Source organism: Phyllobates terribilis, unplaced genomic scaffold (genome assembly GCF_046119375.1).
Source record: "Phyllobates terribilis strain yellow unplaced genomic scaffold, ASM4611937v1 Scaffold_61__1_contigs__length_8056638, whole genome shotgun sequence".
In the NCBI taxonomy this organism is placed as follows: domain Eukaryota; kingdom Metazoa; phylum Chordata; class Amphibia; order Anura; family Dendrobatidae; genus Phyllobates; species Phyllobates terribilis.
This window is the reverse complement of record NW_027362821.1, coordinates 4,301,667-4,307,820: the sequence shown is the minus strand read 5'-3', so window position 1 is coordinate 4,307,820 and position 6,154 is coordinate 4,301,667. Positions and strand designations below refer to the sequence as shown.

Here is a 6,154-nt window from a genome sequence, read left to right as displayed (position 1 = left end):
GTCAGAGCCGTGAGACTCTGGAACTCTCTGGGAGAGGAAGTGGTGATGTCCAACTCACTTAATGAGTTCAAGAGAGGCCTGGACGCCTTTCTTGAGAACAATAAAATTACATCTTATGCTTAGTTAATTAATCCAGGGATTTAATCTGACTGCCAGATTGGTGTCGGGAAGCGAATTTTTCCTCAATGATGTAAATTGGCCTATACCGCATGGGTTTTTGTTGCCTTCCCCTGGATCAACGCTGCGGAATAGCTGCAGTGTACAAGAAATAGGCTGAACTGGATGGACGCTTGTCTTTTTTCGGCCTTATAAACAATGTAACTATGTAACTATGTAACAATTATATTGTGCAGCTTATCTCACCACCTGTAGTTAGTTAGGTGAAAGCTCCAAAATGCTTGCCTAATATGGCTGTTTATCCAAAAGGAAGGAAAGGGGGGTATAGCTGGATACATAGCATTGCATTACAGTAGATTAAAATGCAATGCAGAGTTTCTGAAGTTGAACCAAAACAAGTTTGTCATCTGGCTTCTGCAACTTGTAACATGAAAAATCCAATGAGGGGAAGAAAAGCAAAGCCAAAAAGTCCATCCAAAAATCCGACAAACAAGCAAAAGCAACACAATGTATTGAATTCAATTCTTTCTGATTTTAGAAACTGCATTAAAGAAGGAGTGCACCGGTCCTGGAAATGCTGCAATACCAGGTCAATGTGTGGAGTGGACAGAGCAAGCTCTTTTACCATCTCCCTGTTCTAAAAATCCATTTAATATATGGTCCCCAGATAGGGGACGTATCAGATATTAAACTGATAAGAACAGATTTTGATTGAATATATCTTTTATTAGCACAGAAAATAAGTTAACAGACAGTGTACAGTGCCGCAGCCCAGTACACACAGAATTCTACATCATATTTACATAGCATGAGGATACGACGCACTAACTAGACACATCACACCCCTATGCTACACAAAACACTCAATCTGAAAGAAAAAGCGTGTCAATCAATACAGTACAACGAACCGTGATAAGGGATGGGGATTGGGAAAAAGGGGATGGGGAGGGGAAAATCACAGGCCCAAAGCTTTATTGAAAGACAAGACACATAAGGGGAGAGGGGGAGGAGGAGTTTAGTCCTCATCCTCATCCTCCGGACCGTCCACGATGGATTAGTCTCTGAGCAGGCCGAGAAGCGATAACCAGAATTGGTTTCGGCCTACGGTACCACCCTCGGATCCTGAAAAGTCCATTGGTGGAGATGGGCACCTGGACTCCCGTTAAGAAGACATGTTGTCAACCTCTAGATCCCTTACATGACTGCACTTTTCGGCTTGCTGCTGCCGCAATCCACGCGTTTTAGATATGCATAACTCCACCTATATTAGCACAGCACCCTCACCCCCTGCTGTTCCCACCCACCTCAACACCGGTGGAAGGGAGGAGAACCAATTAAGGGGGGGGGGGTGGAACGAGCAGCTGTCTACACTTAGCAGGAGTGCTGCTGATTACTTACCTTTCTTGCTGCTGCTGGCTGTCCAGCAGCAGACTGAAGGTGGCTGCTGCCGTGCGCAGGTATATAAAGGCTCAGAGCCTATTATGACACGCGCAGCCAGCGTTCCATTGCCACATTCCATCTACTGCAGGCAGGATACCTGGCTGGCTGAACGGCACTGAGAAGCACACAGAGACCGCCATAAGCAACAGTTTAAAAGAATGCCACAGACTAATCAACCAAACTTTTTGGGTTGGGTTATTTTTTATAGTCTGCAGGCGTTAAATGAAAGAAGTCAGTGTTCCACCAGAGGGAGACAATGTTTCAGAAAAGGCATTGGAGCAAGCCAAAAAAGAAATTTTAAGTGCAGCAGAGTATAACCAGCGCACATACCTGTTAGCTCAGGTGAGTTTAAACGGCTGCTGTTGATAACAAGGGCATTTGCTAAATAGATGGTGTGTGTGCAACAATATACTGAAAGAACAATTATATTGTGCAGCTTATCTCACCACCTGTAGTTAGTTAGGTGAAAGCTCCAAAATGCTTGCCTAATATGGCTGTTTATCCAAAAGGAAGAAAAGGGGGGTATAGCTGGATACATAGCATTGCATTACAGTAGATTAAAATGCAATGCAGAGTTTCTGAAGTTGAACCAAAACAAGTTTGTCATCTGGCTTCTGCAACTTGTAACATGAAAAATCCAATGAGGGGAAGAAAAGCAAGGCTAAAATGTCCTTCCAAAAATGCAACAAACAAGCAAAAGCAACAAAATGTATTGAATTCAATTCTTTCTGATTTTAGAAACTGCATTAAAGAAGGTGTGCACCGGTCCTGGAAATGCTGCAATACCAGGTCAATGCGTGGAGTGGACAGAGCAAGCTCTTTTACCATCTCCCTGTTCTAAAAATCCATTTAATATATGGTCCCCAGATAGGGGACGTATCAGATATTAAACTGATAAAAACAGATTTTGGTTGAATATATCTTTTATTAGCACAGAAAATAAGTTAACAGACAGTGTACAGTGCCGCAGACCAGTACACACAGAATTCTACATCATATTTACATAGCATGAGGATACGACGCACTAACTAGACACATCACACCCCTATGCTACACAAAACACTCAATCTGAAAGAAAAAGCGTGTCAATCAATACAGTACGACGAGCCGTGATAAGGGATGGGGATTGGGAAAAAGGGGATGGGGAGGGGAAAATTACAGGCCCGAAGCTTTATTGAAAGACAAGACACATAAGGGGAGAGGGGGAGGAGGAGTTTAGTCCTCATCCTCGTCCTCCGGACCGTCCACGATGGAATAGTCTCTGAGCAGGCCGAGAAGCGATAACCAGAATTGGTTTCGGCCTACGGTACCACCCTCGGATCCTGAAAAGTCCATTGGTGGAGATGGGCACCTGGACTCCCGTTAAGAAGACATGTTGTCAACCTCTAGATCCCTTACATGCCTGCACTTTTCGGCTTGCTGCTGCTGCAATCCACGCGTTTTAGATCTGCATAACTCCTCCTATTTTAGCACCGCACCCTCACCCCCTGCTGTTCCCACCCGCCTCAACACCGGTGGAAGGGAGGAGAACCAATTAAGGGGGGGGGTGTGGAACGAGCAGCTGTCTACACTTAGCAGGAGTGTTGCTGATTACTTACCTTTCCTGCTGCTGCTGGCTGTCCAGCAGCAGACTGAAGGTGGCTGCTGCCGTGCGCAGGTATATAAAGGCTTAGAGCCTATTATGACACGCGCAGCCAGCGTTCCATTGCCACATTCCATCTACTGCAGGCAGGATACCTGGCTGGCTGAACGGCACTGAGAAGCTCACAGAGACCGCCATAAGCAACAGTTTAAAAGAATGCCATAGACTAATCAACCAAACTTTTTGGGTTGGGTTATTTTTTATAGTCTGCAGGCGTTAAATGAAAGAAGTCAGTGTTCCACCAGAGGGAGACAACGTTTCAGAAAAGGCATTGGAGCAAGCCAAAAAAGACATTTTAAGTGCAGCAGAGTATAACCAGCGCACATACGTGTTAGCTCAGGTGAGTTTAAACGGCTGCTGTTGATAACAAGGGCATTTGCTAAATAGATGGTGTGTGTGCAACAATATACTGAAAGAACAATTATATTGTGCAGCTTATCTCACCACCTGTAGTTAGTTAGGTGAAAGCTCCAAAATGCTTGCCTAATATGGCTGTTTATCCAAAAGGAAGGAAAGGGGGGTATAGCTGGATACATAGCATTGCATTACAGTAGATTAAAATGCAATGCAGAGTTTCTGAAGTTGAACCAAAACAAGTTTGTCATCTGGCTTCTGCAACTTGTAACTTGAAAAATCCAATGAGGGGAAGAAAAGCAAGGCTAAAATGTCCTTCCAAAAATGTAACAAACAAGCAAAAGCAACAAAATGTATTGAATTCAATTCTTTCTGATTTTAGAAACTGCATTAAAGAAGGAGTGCACCGGTCCTGGAAATGCTGCAATACCAGGTCAATGCGTGGAGTGGACAGAGCAAGCTCTTTTACCATCTCCCTGTTCTAAAAATCCATTTAATATATGGTCCCCAGATAGGGGACGTATCAGATATTAAACTGATAAGAACAGATTTTGATTGAATATATCTTTTATTAGCACAGAAAATAAGTTAACAGACAGTGTACAGTGCCGCAGCCCAGTACACACAGAATTCTACATCATATTTACATAGCATGAGGATACGACGCACTAACTAGACACATCACACCCCTATGCTACACAAAACACTCAATCTGAAAGAAAAAGCGTGTCAATCAATACAGTACGACGAACCATGATAAGGGATGGGGATTGGGAAAAAGGGGATGGGGAGGGGAAAATCACAGGCCCAAAGCTTTATTGAAAGACAAGACACATAAGGGGAGAGGGGGAGGAGGAGTTTAGTCCTCATCCTCGTCCTCCGGACCGTCCACGATGGATTAGTCTCTGAGCAGGCCGAGAAGCGATAACCAGAATTGGTTTCGGCCTACGCTACCACCCTCGGATCCTGAAAAGTCCATTGGTGGAGATGGGCACCTGGACTCCCGTTAAGAAGACATGTTGTCAACCTCTAGATCCCTTACATGCCTGCACTTTTCGGCTTGCTGCTGCCGCAATCCACGCGTTTTAGATATGCATAACTCCACCTATATTAGCACAGCACCCTCACCCCCTGCTGTTCCCACCCACCTCAACACCGGTGGAAGGGAGGAGAACCAATTAAGGGGGGGGGGGTGGAACGAGCAGCTGTCTACACTTAGCAGGAGTGTTGCTGATTACTTACCTTTCCTGCTGCTGCTGGCTGTCCAGCAGCAGACTGAAGGTGGCTGCTGCCGTGCGCAGGTATATAAAGGCTCAGAGCCTATTAAGACACGCGCAGCCAGCGTTCCATTGCCACATTCCATCTACTGCAGGCAGGATACCTGGCTGGCTGAACGGCACTGAGAAGCTCACAGAGACCGCCATAAGCAACAGTTTAAAAGAATGCCATAGACTAATCAACCAAACTTTTTGGGTTGGGTTATTTTTTATAGTCTGCAGGCGTTAAATGAAAGAAGTCAGTGTTCCACCAGAGGGAGACAACGTTTCAGAAAAGGCATTGGAGCAAGACAAAAAAGACATTTTAAGTGCAGCAGAGTAACCAGCGCACATACCTGTTAGCTCAGGTGAGTTTAAACGGCTGCTGTTGATAACAAGGGCATTTGCTAAATAGATGGTGTGTGTGCAACAATATACTGAAAGAACAATTATATTGTGCAGCTTATCTCACCACCTGTAGTTAGTTAGGGGAAAGCTCCAAAATGCTTGCCTAATATGGCTGTTTATCCAAAAGGAAGGAAAGGGGGGTATAGCTGGATACATAGCATTGCATTACAGTAGATTAAAATTCAATGCAGAGTTTCTGAAGTTGAACCAAAACAAGTTTGTCATCTGGCTTCTGCAACTTGTAACTTGAAAAATCCAATGAGGGGAAGAAAAGCAAGGCTAAAATGTCCTTCCAAAAATGCAACAAACAAGCAAAAGCAACAAAATGTATTGAATTCAATTCTTTCTGATTGTAGAAACTGCATTAAAGAAGGAGTGCACCGGTCCTGGAAATGCTGCAATACCTGGCAATGCGTGGAGTGGACAGACAGAGCAAGCTCTTTTACCATCTCCCTGTTCTAAAAATCCATTTAATATATGGTCCCCAGATAGGGGACGTATCAGATATTAAACTGATAAGAACAGATTTTGATTGAATATATCTATTATTAGCACAGAAAATAAGTTAACAGACATTGTACAGTGCCGCAGCCCAGTACACACAGAATTCTACATCATATTTACATAGCATGAGGATACGACGCACTAACTAGACACATCACACCCCTATGCTACACAAAACACTCAATCTGAAAGAAAAAGCGTGTCAATCAATACAGTACGACGAGCCGTGATAAGGGATGGGGATTGGGAAAAAGGGGATGGGGAGGGGAAAATCACAGGCCCAAAGCTTTATTGAAAGACAAGACACATAAGGGGAGAGGGGGAGGAGGAGTTTAGTCCTCATGCTCGTCCTCCGGACCGTCCATGATGGAATAGTCTCTGAGCAGGCCGAGAAGCGATAACCAGAATTGGTTTCAGCCTACGGTACCACCCT

The 6,154-nt window shown here is 44.4% G+C and overlaps 4 pseudogenes; all 4 read right to left on the bottom strand.

The window, feature by feature from the left end:
• Positions 1-669: 669 nt before the first annotated feature.
• On the bottom strand, positions 670-838 carry LOC141192478 (U2 spliceosomal RNA; annotated as a pseudogene).
• Positions 839-2,309: 1,471 nt separating this feature from the next.
• LOC141192472 (U2 spliceosomal RNA) lies at positions 2,310-2,478 on the bottom strand (annotated as a pseudogene).
• A 1,471-nt stretch (positions 2,479-3,949) lies between these two features.
• LOC141192476 (U2 spliceosomal RNA) lies at positions 3,950-4,118 on the bottom strand (annotated as a pseudogene).
• A 1,469-nt stretch (positions 4,119-5,587) lies between these two features.
• On the bottom strand, positions 5,588-5,759 carry LOC141192473 (U2 spliceosomal RNA; annotated as a pseudogene).
• Positions 5,760-6,154: the final 395 nt, after the last annotated feature.